The sequence below is a fragment of the Oncorhynchus kisutch genome, unplaced genomic scaffold (genome assembly GCF_002021735.2).
Source record: "Oncorhynchus kisutch isolate 150728-3 unplaced genomic scaffold, Okis_V2 Okis05a-Okis16b_hom, whole genome shotgun sequence".
Lineage (NCBI taxonomy): Eukaryota > Metazoa > Chordata > Actinopteri > Salmoniformes > Salmonidae > Oncorhynchus > Oncorhynchus kisutch.
In genome coordinates, this window is record NW_022261982.1 from 1,181,022 (window position 1) to 1,197,404 (window position 16,383).

General features: G+C 47.5%; 1 protein-coding gene across 5 annotated transcripts in view; it reads right to left on the reverse strand.

The window, feature by feature from the left end:
* LOC109876944 (microtubule-associated protein 2) overlaps nt 1-16,383 on the reverse strand; it is a 98,258-nt gene that overhangs the window by 43,432 nt on the left and 38,443 nt on the right. For all 5 annotated transcript variants that reach the window (XM_031813376.1, XM_031813373.1, XM_031813375.1 and 2 more), the window contains exons 2-3: nt 11,842-11,914; nt 995-1,070 (exon numbers count right to left, since the gene is read on the reverse strand). The gene's annotated coding sequence lies outside the window, so the exon portion shown is untranslated. The remainder of the gene's footprint in view (nt 1-994; nt 1,071-11,841; nt 11,915-16,383) is intronic.

A 16,383-nucleotide genomic window follows, 5' to 3' on the forward strand; every position in this document is an offset into this window, starting at 1 on the left:
TGACTGGATCTGCTAGTATAAGGAATATATTATACATCCTCTAACACATCCATGTTATCAAGGACTCAATTACCCACAATACCCCCTTTACCCTCATTCTAAATGGTATTATACACACGATTACCCTCTGTCCCTTTCTAAACCCTGGTAACTACAGTACTGGTACGCCTGAGCAGAGCCACTTAACCATTACTACTGAGGTCTGATGACTCATGGAAGAGCATTCTGGGAAGGGTCAAACACTCCTGCTGCTCTACAGAATGAACTGTGATTCCAGTAATGATGAGTCATAATTATGTGTTCCAGAACCATATGGGAAATAAATGTTGTTTAATAATTGAATGTGTTTTCCTCTGAGGAAAATAAATCAATCAGTGTTTAACTCTGAAGAGATACGTATGAGACAATAAGCAGGGATATAAACAAAAAACATGGATATACAAAAGAAATAGATGTTTTATTGTCACATACACCAGATAGGAACAGTGAAATGTGTTGTTTTACAGGGTCAGCCATAGTAGTACAGCACCCCTGGAGTAAATTAGGGTTAAGAGCCTTGCTCAAGGGCACATGGACAGATTTACAGGGTAACTGGAGTGAACTATGGGGCTATAGTATGGACAGACATTATATATGGCTACATATGCAATCAGTGTTCTCTGTGTTTAGTCAAATAAACATACAGATGTAGGGTCTTAATTTGATCCCTCTTTTGTTGCTGAGAATGTTTCTGCACAGCAGGAAATGCAACGTTGTAGTATATTCGAGGTTTAAAAAGGCTTTTAAAGTTTGTGATTTCCACCTTAAAATGTCAGATTTGATTTGCCCTAACGAAAATGTATCAACCCCTACAAAATAACGTCCATTAAAATTATCCACAAAATAATTTACATTTCCTGTTGCTGCAGGATTATTTTTCAAATAAAGATCCTACATCTGTACCTTCATTTCAGCTAAAGCTCTCTTTACAAGTGTTTGTTCTCTCTGGTCTTACCTGATGAGTTGCTGATGGACTTCTGAACACAATGGTAGGAATAAGAGGACAGATGAGGAAAACCTCCTGGTTACACCTATAGGGAAAGAGAGAGAATTAAGAATGTTAGAACAAACAGAGAACAGTCATAATACACACACACACACACACACACACACACACACACACACACACACACACACACACACACACACACACACACACACACACACACACACACACACACACACACACCTGTTGCCAGATCACCATTCCCCCTACTCTAAATCATGTCCGTGGTTAAGTGGCTAGATACTGTACCAGACTGACAGTATGTACTGAATAAGAGAGGGTAGTCTACTCAAACACAATGGTTGGATTAATGTTGCTGGCAGACTTATGGAGGACTACAGGTGGAGGGGTTAAGCTGATCAGTGTTTTCCCTGAAGCATGCTACTTAAACTGCAGTGTGGAGCAGTGGGCCAAGGCTGGAGGCTTTCATGTAGAAACCTCCTAGTTTGACTAAGAGTGTTTGTGAGTGATCCTATCTACTCTGTCTAGGAGTAATTAGCCCGGACTGTATTAAGCATCCCAATCTCTATAGCAGACTTCTATGGGTAGTACAATGGGACAGAGGGGCAATCCACAATTACTACAACAAGTCCTCACATTATCCACCAGTGACGAGGGGGCCCATGTGAGCACGTCCACCACAGATAAGAACAATAGGTTTGTTTGGCCCCAGCGACAGACAGACAGTCTGGTTCTTAGGCTGGGAGTCTCTTCGGGGAGCTGGTTCTACATTCATCACCCCAGCACAGTCAGGGGCCCCTGGCAGGACCAAGTGCAACATGACCATTCACACTGACCATCACAGCTACAGGGGAGAGGGGAGAGGGGGAAGACAGGAAGAGGGGAGAAGGGGATGGAGGGGAAGGGGAGAAGGGTGACACAACCAACCCGACCAGGCCTGGGGATGTAGCCTTGTTTTTTTGCCAGAAATCCCCAGCAACATGTCAAAGTGAGTTTCTAGGTTTCTAAAGATTGTCCGTATTCACACAGGGGATGAGGAGAGAGGAGGGGGGGGGGCGTAGAGAGTTTGGGAAGGAGTTTGCAGAGAGAGGAGAGAGAGAGGAAGAGAGAGAGAGGGGGGAGAGAGAGGGGAGTAAAGAGAGATGGGGAAGGAAAGAGGGATGGGGGAAGGAGAGCGAGAGAGGGGGAAGGAGAGTGAGGGGGAGGGGGAGGGAGGTAGGAGAGAAAGTGAAAGGGGGGTAAAGGGAGATGGGGAAGGAGAGGGGGATGGGGAAGGAGAGCGAGGGGGAAGGAGAGAGGAGAGAAAGAGAAAGGGGAGGAGAGAGGGAGAAACAAAGAGAGAGAGGGAACAAAAGAGAGATTGGGGAAGGAGAGAGAGAGGTGAGGTAGGAGAGAGGAGAGGGGGGGATGAGGGAGGAGAAGGTTGGGGGAGGAGAGAGTTGGGGAGATAGAGAGATGGAGGAGAGAGGGAAGGAGAGAGAGATGGGGCTGAGGGAAGAGAGCGTTGGGGAAGGAGATGGAGAGAGGGGGTGAGGGAGGAGAGCGATAGAGGGGGTGAGGGAGGTGCGAGAGGGGGATGAGGGAGGAGAGAGGGTGTTGAGGGAGGAGAGAAGAGAGAGGGAAGGAGAGGGAGAGAGAGAGAGAGAGAGAGAGATGGGGGGGTTGAAGGAGGAGAGGGGGGAGAGGGAAGGTAAGATGAGGTCACACAGAAAGCAGTGCTGCAGCAGTGGCAGTAGTGGAGCTTGCCTAAAAGAGAGGGAGGGAGGGAGGGAGGGGGGGAGGGAGGGAGGGAGGCAGGGAGGCAGGGAGGGGAATGGAGGGAAGGAATAAAGAACTGTGATGGGAGGGAGAGAGAGCTTGAGGGATTGTGAGGGAAGGTGAATGGAAAGGGGGAGAGAGAGAGATTTGGGGACATCTGCTCAGAGCAGCCATGACAATCAGAGATCACAGGAGCAGACAGAAAATGTCCCCTTCACTGAATGCACCACAGTCAGCCTGGTTCAGGGATGGCTTGAAAGGTTCCAGGCTCACAGCAACAGCAGCCATTGTTTTGGCACAGAGAGAGTCAGTCAGTTACAACAGTAGCTGTCAGTGAGCCTTGTCTTGGTCTGTTGCTAAGTGTTAGATCTCTAAGTTTAGAAAACACAAGCAGACAGATGGTTGTAGGGACATGCTCCCTCGCTAGACATATTTTGCTCTAGACTGGTTTCAACTCGTATAGCCTCACCATCATCATCAATATCATCATCCTCTCCATCTGTTGTCATTGAGTAGTGATTTGCACTAACCGATATGCTTGATCATTTATATGAATGAGAAAACACAGCAATAAACATATTAGTTTAAGTGTTGACATGGAGTCATTTATCAGACGCTCTTATCCAGAGTCACTTACAGTAGGTTGTGAGTGCAGACATTTTACTACTGTTCCCCCATGGGAATTGAACCGACAACCCTGGTGTTGCATGTGCTATGCTCTACCAACACTTTTACAGCAATAAACATATTAGTTTAGGAGTTATAGCCTTTGCAGAAGAATGATTCAGTGAGATCTGTCTGAAGTGTCCAGTCCAGACTAAGTCTGTGTTGCTCCAGACCTGGAGGTACAGTATGATTATATAGGAGATGTACTCAGAGAGGCTGTGCATTCTGTCCTTCACTTAACCTTCGCCCACATCCCTCATCTATAATTCTGTCAGTCAGACCCCTTGTCCCCACGGACAGACTCCAGCTTCCCGCAGGCACACACACACACACACACCCTGGTGTTTAATTCATCAAACCACCAGTCAGAGTTAAATCAACTGGGGATTGTGGTTGAAATACCACTGCAGAGGGGGTGATAATGATGTGTCCATGTCTGTCCATTAGGGGGTGATAATGATGTGTCCATGTCTGTCCATTAGGGGGTGATACTGATGTGTCCATGTCTGTCCATTAGGGGGTGATAATGGTGTGTCCATGTCTGTCCATTAGGGGGTGATAATGATGTGTCCATGTCTGTCCATTAGGGGGTGATAATGTTGTGTTCATGTCTGTCCATTAGGGGGTGATAATGTTGTGACCATGTCTGTCCATTAGGGGGTGATAATGATGTGTCCATATCTGTCCATTAGAGGGTGATACTGATGTGTCCATGTCTGTCCATTAGGGGGTGATAATGATGTGTCCATGTCTGTCCATTAGGGGGTGATAATGATGTGTCCATATCTGTCCATTAGAGGGTGATACTGATGTGTCCATGTCTGTCCATTAGGGGGTGATAATGATGTGTCCATGTCTGTCCATTAGGGGGTGATAATGATGTGTCCATGTCTGTCCATTAGGGGGTGATAATGGTGTGTCCATGTCTGTCCATTAGGGGGTGATAATGATGTGTCAATGTCTGTCCATTAGGGGGTGATAATGATGTGTCCATGTCTGTCCATTAGGGGGTGATAATGATGTGACCATGTCTGTCCATTAGGGGGTGATAATGGTGTGTCCATGTCTGTCCATTAGGGGGTGATAATGTTGTGTCCATGTCTGTCCATTAGGGGGTGATAATAATGTGTCCATGTCTGTCCATTAGGGGGTGATAATGATGTGTCCATGTCTGTCCATTAGGGGGTGATAATGATGTGTCCATGTCTGTCCATTAGGGGGTGATAATGATGTGTCCATGTCTGTCCATTAGGGGGTGATAATGATGTGTCCATGTCTGTCCATTAGGGGGTGATAATGATGTGACCATGTCTGTCCATTAGGGGGTGATAATGATGTGTCCATGTCTGTCCATTAGGGGGTGATAATGATGTGTCCATGTCTGTCCATTAGGGGGTGATAATGATGTGTCCATGTCTGTCCATTAGGGGGTGATAATGATGTGTCCATGTCTGTCCATTAGGGGGTGATAATGGTGTGTCCATGTCTGTCCATAAGAAATGAACTGCATTGATCCACTGTTGCCTTTGAAGTTGCCTTTGAACTCAATCAAATTCAATCAAATGTATTTATAAAGCCCTTTTTACCAGCCAATATCACAAAGTGCTGTACAGAAACCCAGCCTAAAACCCAGGCAGGAACCTAGGAAGAAACCTAGAGAGGAACCAGGCTTGGAGGAGTGGCCAGTCCTCTTCTGGATGTGCCGGGTGGAGATTATAACAGAATATGGACAAGAACATGGACAACTCTGTTGGAGCTGTCCTTCTGTCTGTCTACATAATATGGAGCTGTCCTTCTGTCTGTCTACATAATATGGAGCTGTCATCTGTCTGTCTACATAATATGGAGCCGTCATCTGTCTGTCTACATAATATGGAGCCGTCATCTGTCTGTCTACATAATATGGAGCCGTCATCTGTCTGTCTACATAATATGGAACTGTCGGTCTGTCTGTCTCTACTATGGAGCTGTCTGTCTCTCCCTACTACGGAGCTGTCTGCCTGTCTGTCTCTACTATGGAGCTGTCTGCCTGTCTGTCTCTACTATGGAACTGTCCGTCTGTCTGTCTCTACTATGGAACTGTCTGCCTGTCTGTCTCTACTATGGAACTGTCTGCCTGTCTGTCTCTACTATGGAGCTGTCTGTCTGTCTCTTCTATGGAGCTGTCTGTCTGTCTCTACTATGGAGCTGTCTGTCTGTCTCTACTATGGAGCTGTCCAACTGTCTGTCTCTACTATGGAGCTGTCCAACTGTCTGTCTCTACTATGGAGCTGTCGGTCTGTCTGTCTCTACTATGGGGCTGTCGGTCTGTATGTCTCTACTATGGAGCTGTCTGCCTGTCTGTCTCTACTATGGAGCTGTCGGTCTGTCTGTCTCTACTATGGAGCTGTCTGTTTGTCTCTACTATGGAGCTGTCGGTCTGTATGTCTCTACTATGGAGCTGTCTGCCTGTCTGTCTCTACTATGGAGCTGTCCGTCTGTCTGTCTCTACTATGGAGCTGTCTGTATGTCTCTACTATGGAGCTGTCAGTCTGTCTCGACTATGGAGCTGTCTGTCTCTCTGTCTGTCTGTCTGTCTGTCTGTCTGTCTGTCTGTCTGTCTGTCTGTCTGTCTGTCTGTCTGTCTGTCTGTCTGTCTGTCTGTCTGTCTGTCTGTCTGTCTTTCCTATGGAGCAGTCAGACAGCTCCATAGTCGAGACAGACTGTCCGTCTGTCTCTACTATGGAGCTGTCCGTCTGTCTGTCCCTACAATGGAGATGTCTGTCTGTCTCTACTATGGAGATGTCTGTCTGTCTCTACTATGGAGGTGTCTGTCTGTCTGTCTGTCTGTCCGTCCGTCCGTCCGTCCGTCCGTCTGTCTGTCTACATAATATGGAGCTGTCCGTCTGTCACTACTGTGGAGCTGTATGTCTGTCTATTATGGACTACAAAAATAGAGTACTGTAAGCTACATAGAAGCTCCATTGGGCATGAGCTGATTGATGTTCTACTACCATGGCCATTTGGCCAATATGGTCAACACTGTAGCTAACACATTTAAGGTGGTCAAGTCAACAAGCTGGACATACTGTAGTTACAGCTACACATCTATAGGAGACCTACACCAGTAGATCTCTACAGTAGACCTACACCAGTAGATCCCTGCAGTAGACCTACACCAGTAGATCCCTACAGTAGACCTACACCAGTAGATCCCTGCAGTAGACCTACACCAGTAGATCCCTGCAGTAGACCTACACCAGTAGATCTCTACAGTAGACCTACACCAGTAGATCCCTACAGTAGACCTACACCAGTAGATCCCTGCAGTAGACCTACACCAGTAGATCCCTGCAGTAGACCTACACCAGTAGATCCCTACAGTAGACCTACACCAGTAGATCTCTACAGTAGACCTACACCAGTAGATCCCTGCAGTAGACCTACACCAGTAGATCCCTACAGTAGACCTACACCAGTAGATCCCTACAGTAGACCTACACCAGTAGATCCCTGCAGTAGACCTACACCAGTAGATCCCTACAGTAGACCTACACCAGTAGATCCCTACAGTAGACCTACACCAGTAGATCCCTACAGTAAACCTACACCAGTAGATCCCTGCAGTAGACCTACACCAGTAGATCTCTACAGTAGACCTACACCAGTAGATCCTTACAGTAGACCTACACCAGTAGATCCCTACAGTAGACCTACACCAGTAGATCCCTGCAGTAGACCTACACCAGTAGATCTCTACAGTAGACCTACACCAGTAGATCCCTACAGTAGACCTACACCAGTAGATCCCTACAGTAGACCTACACCAGTAGATCCCCCCTACACTCCCCACACACCTCCCCCACTCCCCACACACTCCCCCCCCCCCCCCACACACACCTCCCCCACACCCTACACACTCACCCCACTCCCCACACCCACCCACCCACCCCACACACTCACCACCCCCCCCAAACTCCCTACACTCCCCACACACCTCCCACACACTCCCCACACACCCCACACACTCCCCACACTCCAAAGACTCCTGTCTCTTCTCCTTATCCCACTCCTTGTCTTATAAATCAACAACCTTCTATCCTCTCCTCCCCTTCTTCCCTTTCTCCCAATCCTCCCTCTATCGTCAGGAGAGTGCCTGGTGGGACATATCTGAGTGGTGATGGATTGAAACGGAATCGTTCTGACAGGCAGCTCACAGGCCACTTGTAAATGCACTGTATAAGCACGCAAGCGACCCACTGCCCACACACGGACACACACACACACACAGGCAAGCATGCACGCACACACACACACACATATGATGTGCACACACACAACAAACAACAACAACAAACACTCACCCACAAGTGATCACACACACACACACACGTCCAGCCTTCCCATTATGGTATGTAAAAGACCAGCAGGTACATACCCTGTACTAGCAGGTACATACCCTGTACTAGCAGGTACATCCCCTGTACTAGCAGGTACATACCCTGTACTAGCAGGTACATACCCTGTACTAGCAGGTACATACCCTGTACTAGCAGGTACATACACTGTACTAGCAGGTACATACACTGTACTAGCAGGTACATACACTGTACTAGCAGGTACATACACTGTACTAGCAGGTACATACCCTGTACCAGCAGGTACATACCCTGTACTAGCAGGTACATACCCTGTACTAGCAGGTACATACCCTGTACTAGCAGGTACATACCCTGTACTAGCAGGTACATACACTGTACTAGCAGGTACATACACTGTACTAGCAGGTACATACACTGTACTAGCAGGTACATACACTGTACTAGCAGGTACATACACTGTACTAGCAGGTACATACACTGTACTAGCAGGTACATACACTGTACTAGCAGGTACATACACTGTACAGGGCCTGGAGGCAGCTCTACTTCAGAGAGTGGCCAGGTCTGAGAGGCCAGGTGTGAGTGGTCAGGTGTGAGTGGTCAGGTGTGAGAGGCCAGGTGTAAGAGGCCCGGTGTGAGTGGCCTGGTGTGAGTGGCCAGGTAGAGAGGCCAGGTGTGAGAGGCCAGGTGTGAGAGGCCAGGTGTGAGTGGCCAGGTGTGAGGGCCAGGTGTAAGAGGCCAGGTGTGAGAGGCCAGGTGTGAGAGGCCAGGTGTGAGGGCCAGGTAAAAGAGGCCAGGGGGGAGAGGCCAGGTGTGAGTGGCGAGGTGTGAGTGGCCAGGTGTGAGTACCATAACAGCCTCAATATGTCCTGCTTCAAAAGCAACATTTACAGTGAGACATATGGTCTGCAACAAAATATTCAGTACAGAAATAATGTATAGCACCTGGTATTCCACATGATGTCATCCCCTACTCGTATAACACGCTGTATCATTAGACCACACACTGTGTTGGTGGAAGTCATGGCACAGAACACATATTCATTGTATTTCAATGGACCGTTGGCATCACAAAATATATTCCCATGAATGGAAAATAAAGTTTGGTATCCATACAGGCCATTTCTGCGACATGCTTCATGTTGTCTGTTGGATAAGTCCATGTTTTGAAACACAGAAGCACTGGGACATGAACATAACAATGGTCCTCTATCCCAGCTCTTAGTTAGTAATGAACCACCAACACAGAGCCCACTCTGCTGCCAAGCTGTGACCTTCCTCCAAGGGCATGGGGTTGGCACCATGCCCCCCGCCTGGGTGAGAACACCCTGCTGGCATAGGGAGAGGGACACAGAGGGGCACTGCCCTGTTAGCAGAGCATGGGTGAGATAGAGAGGGAGGGAGGGAAAGGAACACAGGGATTTGTTTGTGTCCCAAAATGGGTGCGGGGGGGACACAGACGTCCCCCTCTGCGTCCCCCCAACCCTCTACTGCGTTCGCGTGTCAGTGTCTGTTTGTTCCCAGGAAAGAGAGGTTGCCTCAGAGCATACCAGAGAGAGAGAGAGAGAGAGAGAAAGAGAGAGAGAGAGACAGAGACAGAGACAGAGAGAGAGAGGGGACTGTGGATGTGACAGATGTCCTACCCTGGTGGCTCTGCATGTACCGCTGGGGAGGGTGTGTGGTGAATGTGGGGAAGGAGGGAGTGTGGGTGTGTGTATCGGAAGGATGCAGTCACAAAAGGACACACTCACAGACACACTCATAGACACACAGAGACACACACAGACACAGACACACTCACAGACACAGACACACACAGACTAGTGCTGAGCGATTAGTGCTTTTTGAGGTTGGTTCGATTTCGGTTTTGATCATTGTTTTGAACATTATGTGGGTTGAATGCTGTAACAACACAGCACATAAACAATGAATAAAAGTCCCATGATGGTAGTGACTGACCATTACTGTGCATCACTTATTAACCAACATCTATTCACTTTACTTAAATGAAATATTTCAATTGTTGTGTATGTTACATTAGTTTTATTTTATTAATTTATTATTTAATTTCAAGTCATCATCTCCTCTCTATAGAACTGCTGCCTATGCGGTCTGACAAAAATCACTATTTTAGAGGTTCTTCAAAGTAAATAAGGCATACTTTTATGACTGTTGAATACCAACTATCAATCACTCAGATCATGTATTTTCAGGAGATACCTCGTGAAGAAACTGCTCTCTCCTTCTCCAACGCACATTCTTCTGTCTCTTTCACGTAGCAGGCGTAAAACACAGGCCGTGTTCGAGAGGATCAAAACCGTAATGCATCATGGGTAAATGATGACTGACTGATTGATCTACAAATAATAATGAATAGTTATTTATGATGCAAGGGGATTTGTAGATCAGTCGGTTGGTGGTTGCCTGCACTGTCGGCTGTAATGTCCAACAAGCCCAGAGTCCGGACAAGTAGGCGTGCAATGGATTATGTAGTTAATTACCATGTTTTCTGGGTTAAACTATGTAGAATCATGGCTTGTTGGAAACTACAACTCCCTACTACATCGCACAGTTCGGGCTTGATCAGATTTATCTGTAGAGTAACTGTGCAATTTGCACATTAGGCTTAAATCCCCCCAAATAAAAAATTATAGTTTTGGTTATTCGCTCAACACTTTGCTGTGTATGTGATAGTGGTAAACAGTGGGTTATGTCACAAGCTTTCGTAGACAGCCAAAGATGGGGGACAATATGAGAAATGTGTTGTGTAGCCTCCCGGGTGGCACATTGGTGCGGCTGGCTTCCGGGTTGGATGCGCGCTGTGTTAAGAAGCAGTACGGCTGGTTGGGTTGTGTAGTGGAGGAGGCATGAGTTTCAACCTTCGTCTCCCCGAGCCCATACGGGAGTTGTAGCGATGAGACAAGATAGTAGCTACTACAACAATTGGATACCACGAAATTGGGGAGAAAAAAGGGGTAAACATTTAAAAAAGAAATGTGTTGTGTGGTTTGTGTAAATCCCTCAGAACCACCGACAAGCATGAAGCATCCTCCCACTCTAAGACGGCTCAACATAACATCTCTTTCACTCACAATTCAGTGTTTTGTCAAAATGTCATCAACTTGTGTGAGTCTCCTATCAGCGCGAGGAGAGTCGCCGGGCTGTCCTAGCGCTTGAATAATCAATGCCGTCTAGACACTGAGCGTCGCTACACTACATCGCTCTGAGAGGAAAACAGGATTCCTAACACACAGCTGCAGAAGCCGCTCTCACACTCACATCCACTACTTTCACTGCATATCAGTTATGTCAGAAACAATCACTGCTGGCTGTAATATATAGATCATGTTCTTGGAAGCTAACAAAAGGGAGATACTGTATGTCTGGTCCAGAAAACATTCTGCTTATTAGGGATTCTGATTGTTAACCTCTTAACTGACATATCCAGCAATAAGAGAATGAGGGGAGAAAGAAGAGAGGGAGTGGGAGAGGGGGAGAGGGGGAGAGAGAGGGGGGACAGGAAGGGGGGATAGAGAGGGAGAGAAAGAGAGGATAGAGAGAGAGAGAGAGAGAGAGAGAGAGAGAGAGAGAGAGAGAGAGAGAGTGACAGGAAGGGGGGAGAGAGAGGGAGAGAAAGAGAGGATAGAGAGAGAGAGAGAGAGAGAGAGAGAGGGGGGGGGGGGTTAGGGGGATAGGGGGAGAGAGAGAGAGGGGGGGGGAGGGGGATAGGGGGAGAGAGAAAGAGAGAACGAGAAAGCGAGAGAGATGCTAGCAGCATAGCAATGAGCCGGCAGTTTTTCGGCAGCCTGTTAGCCTGTATCCACAGACAATAAATTGACACCCTGCATTTGTGTCTCGTCACTCTAGTCGGCGTCTAGTCACGGGCGGAATACACAGACACAGACTCTTTGACCTACTGGAGCTCAGAGCTTAAGATTATCACTGTACCCTGCATTTACATCAGCAACCTTGTGACTAATACACTCTCTACATCTCTAAATCTACACAGACACACACACAGACACACACAGAGACACATACACGCCTTACCTGGCGAGATGGGGCAGCTATCTTTCTGCGATTTTGTCTGCAATGATTTGGGTAAGGGAGGAGGCTTGGAGTCCTGCAGAGAGAGAGAAAGAGAGAGAATGTGAGGGAGAGAGAAATAAAAAAGAGAGAGTCAGTCAGAAATTCAGTGGTAGGTGAGAGACACGACTCAGAGAGACTATCCACCGGTAGGAGAGAACACACACACTCCCTCACACACGCACCAGAACACAGCCTCTGAAGTGTGGGCTCGCACTCCCCCTCACACACACACACACACACACACACACACACACACACACACACACACACACACACACACACACACACACACACACACACACACACCCTGAGCCGCGAACAAGCCAAAGTATGATGCTGCATCAGAGAGGAGGAAAGGAGAAAAGAGGGGGTTGGGTTGGGAGGAGTCTCTCCATGGCTGAAATTGTGTGTGTGTGATATGTGTTGTGTGTGTGTGTGTGTGTGTGTGTGTGTGTGTGTGTGTGTGTGTGTGTGTGTGTGTGTGTGTGTGTGTGTGTGTGTGTGTGTGTGTGTGTGTGTGTGTGTGTGTGTGTGTGTGTGTGTGTGTGTGTGTGTGTGTGTGATATGCCAGTGAAAGATTGAGGGTGAGGGGAAAAAGGGAAGCTGCATTTCTAAAGTCCACGGGGTTCGTTTCATCTCTTCAGCCCAAAAATGTGTGTGTATGTGTCCATAAAAGTGCACCTGATTGTGTGTGTGTGAATGTCTGTGTGTGTGTGTGTGTGTGTGTGTGTGTGCGTGTCCTTACAAGTGTGCACTAATGTGTGTGTGTGTGTGTGTGTGTGTGTGTGTGTGTGTGTGTGTGTGTGTGTGTGTGTGTGTGTGTGTGTGTGTGTGTGTGTGTGTGTGTGTGTGTGTGTGTGTGTCCGTGCGTGCTTGCGAGCGTGCATGCGTATGTGTGTGTAGAATTGTGTGTAGTTATGTGTGTATTGAGTAGGGGTGCAGGGCTTACCCAATGCCTCATGCTGAATAATTTTTCTGTCCCTGTGCTAATTTGTAGGCAGGGCTGACAGCGGCAGATAGACAAAGAACTACACTGAAGAACCACACAGACAGAAAGAGACAGAGAGGACTGTGGAATCACACAGACAGAGAGAGACTGAGAGGACTGTGGAATCCCACAGACAGAGAGAGAAAGAGGGGACTGTGGAATCACACAGACAGAGAGAGAAAGAGAAGACTCTGGAACCACACGGACAGAGAGAGAAAGAGAAGACTCTGGAACCACACGGACAGAGAGAGAAAGAGAGGACTCTGGAACCACACAGACAGAGAGAGAAAGAGAAGACTCTGGAACCACACGGACAGAGAGAGAAAGAGAGGACTCTGGAACCACACAGACAGAGAGAGAAAGAGAAGACTGTGGAACCACACGGACAGAGAGAGAAAGAGAGGACTCTGGAACCACACAGACAGAGAGAGAAAGAGAAGACTGTGGAACCACACAGAGAGAGAAAGAGAAGACTCTGGAACCACACAGACAGAGAGAGAAAGAGAAGACTCTGGAACCACACGGACAGAGAGAGAAAGAGAAGACTCTGGAACCACACGGACAGAGAGAGAAAGAGAGGACTCTGGAACCACACAGACAGAGAGAGAAAGAGAAGACTGTGGAACCACACAGAGAGAGAAAGAGAGGACTCGAACCACACAGACAGAGAGAGAAAGAGAAGACTGGAATCACACAGACAGAGAGAGAAAGAGAGGACTCTGGAACCACACAGACAGAGAGAGATAGAGAAGACTGTGGAACCACACCGAGAGAGAAAGAGAGGACTCTGGAATCACACAGACAGAGAGAGAAAGAGAAGACTGTGGAACCACACAGACAGAGAAAGAGAGGACTCTGGAACCACACAGACAGAGAGAGAAAGAGAAGACTGTGGAATCACACAGACAGAGATAGAAAGAGAAGACTGTGGAACCACACGGACAGAGAAAGAGAGGACTGTAGAATCTGCAGTAGCACACTGCTAATACTACTAATACAGCCTGCTGAAATCCTCCTCCCATTCCCATTACACTAACCTCATACCACACAATGAGATACAGTGAAATCTCTGCAGTAGAGATACTGTATGTGACATTGTGACCCAGTGTTGGCGGCTTACAGTTGAACAACAGCTAGTTGCTATGATATCCATTTCTTAAGGAGTTTATCCATAGAAACCATATCACCTATTAATTTATTAAGGAGTTTGAAGTAGAAACCGTAGCACTTATCCATTTCTTAAAGAGTTTGAAGTAGAAACAGTAGCACCGATCCATTTCTTAAGGAGTGTGTCCATAGAAACAGTAGCACCGATCCATTTGTTAAGGAGTTTGTCCATAGAAACAGTAGCACCGATCCATTTCTTAAGGAGTGTGTCCATAGAAACAGTAGCACCGATCCATTTCTTAAGGAGTGTGTCCATAGAAACAGTAGCACCGATCCATTTCTTAAGGAGTGTGTCCATAGAAACAGTAGCACCGATCCATTTCTTAAGTAGTGTGTCCATAGAAACAGTAGCACCGATCCATTTCTTAAGGAGTGTGTACATAGAAACAGTAGCACCGATCCATTTCTTAAGGAGTGTGTCCATAGAAACAGTAGCACCGATCCATTTCTTAAGGAGTGTGTCCATAGAAACAGTAGCACCGATCCATTTGTTAAGGAGTGTGTCCATAGAAACAGTAGCACCGATCCATTTCTTAAGGAGTGTGTCCATAGAAACAGTAGCACTGATCCATTTCTTAAGGAGTGTGTCCATAGAAACAGTAGCACCGATCCATTTCTTAAGGAGTGTGTCCATAGAAACAGTAACACCGATCCATTTGTTAAGGAGTGTGTCCATAGAAACAGTAGCACGATCCATTTCTTAAGGAGTGTGTCCATAGAAACAGTAACACCGATCCATTTCTTAAGGAGTGTGTCCATAGAAACAGTAACACCGATCCATTTGTTAAGGAGTGTGTCCATAGAAACAGTAGCATGATCCATTACTTAAGGAGTTTGAAGTAGAGCGTGCTCCCTCATCTCCTATTCATATCACAATGTTGTGGTGCTCAAGCGAGTGGCATGGACCAAGATAAGGGAGAGGGAAGGAGGACTATGGAAAAAGGAGGGAGGAGAGAGAGAGAGAGAGAGAGAGAGAGAGAGAGAGAGAGAGAGAGAGAGGGGGACGGTAGAGTTAGCCTCCTCTCCCGTCCTCCTATTTCCCTCCCATCCTGACAAAGTAAGTGGTTGTTCAAGACCAGGACAGACCAGGCTAGTGGACCAGGACAGACCAGGATAGTGGACCAGGACAGTGGACCAGGATAGTGGACCAGGACAGACCAGGACAGACCAGGACAGCCAGGACAGACCAGAATAGTGGACGAGGACAGACCAGGACAGACCAGGACAGACTAGGACAGCCAGGACAGACCGGGACAGTGGACCGGGACAGTGGACCAGGACAGTGGACCAGGACAGTGGACCAGGACAGTGGACCAGGACAGACTAGGACAGCCAGGACAGACCGGGACAGTGGACCAGGACAGTGGACCAGGATAGTGGACCAGGACAGTGGACCAGGACAGACCAGGACAGTGGACCAGGACCAACCTCAGCCTAACTCTCTAATAAACATGTCACTGTCTCAGAACTTCAGGTCATCATCCTCTTCATGCCCAAAAACAATAGTGATGGAGTGAAAACACGCGACTTTAACAATGGTCTCGACGACATTTCTACAGCAAACATCCTAATAGGAGTGCTGCCCTAAGCCTCATATGGCAGTAGCCTCAGTATGGCAGTAGTCCTAGCCCAGCAGAAAGGAATGATCCCCCACCTCTCCCTATGGACTAACTCAGTGAGTTAAAGGGGTAAAGGGGTGAAAGGGGTGAAAGGGTTAATGAAACCCCAGTGAGGTGCAGACAAAGTCCTGTCAACACCGCCTCTGAGCAGACGCATGACAGCCTTGATTAGAACCTGCTGCAGCAGCTAAGTGCTAACGCTAAGCTAACGCTAAGCCATGTTCCTTGTGAGTTAGCGTAGCCGCTAGCAGCTAATCTCCCTCAGCAGCCACTGGGGAAGCAGCTGCCGCACAGCGCCAATCTGCTCCCACATTGTCAACAGACAGGCAGAGACCGGCTGCAGCCACCACACTGCATATTAGGTCTTCGCACTTTATTTACCCACCAGCACTGTGGCATCTGTTCCTCTTTACATTACTAAATGTTAGCTCAGTGTGTTAGCAGCTAGTTAGCGACTAGGCTAGTGGTTTTAAGCTGAAGGCATTGTAGAACATGCTAAATGGTTCATATGGGTCTCAGAAGAAGCATCTCTGAAAGAGACATACATGAATTTCTATGGTGTTCAGGAGTTTATTATGGGCTCAAATCCCATTGCTGAGCCCCAGGCTAATCTCAAATTAAAAGGTAATCCCATTGGCAGGATTGGAGGGTGCAGGGGGTGATAGAGTCAGTCAAATTGAAGTCAACACTGTGATCTGGATTAAAGGAGCAGATCATATCATCTCAATT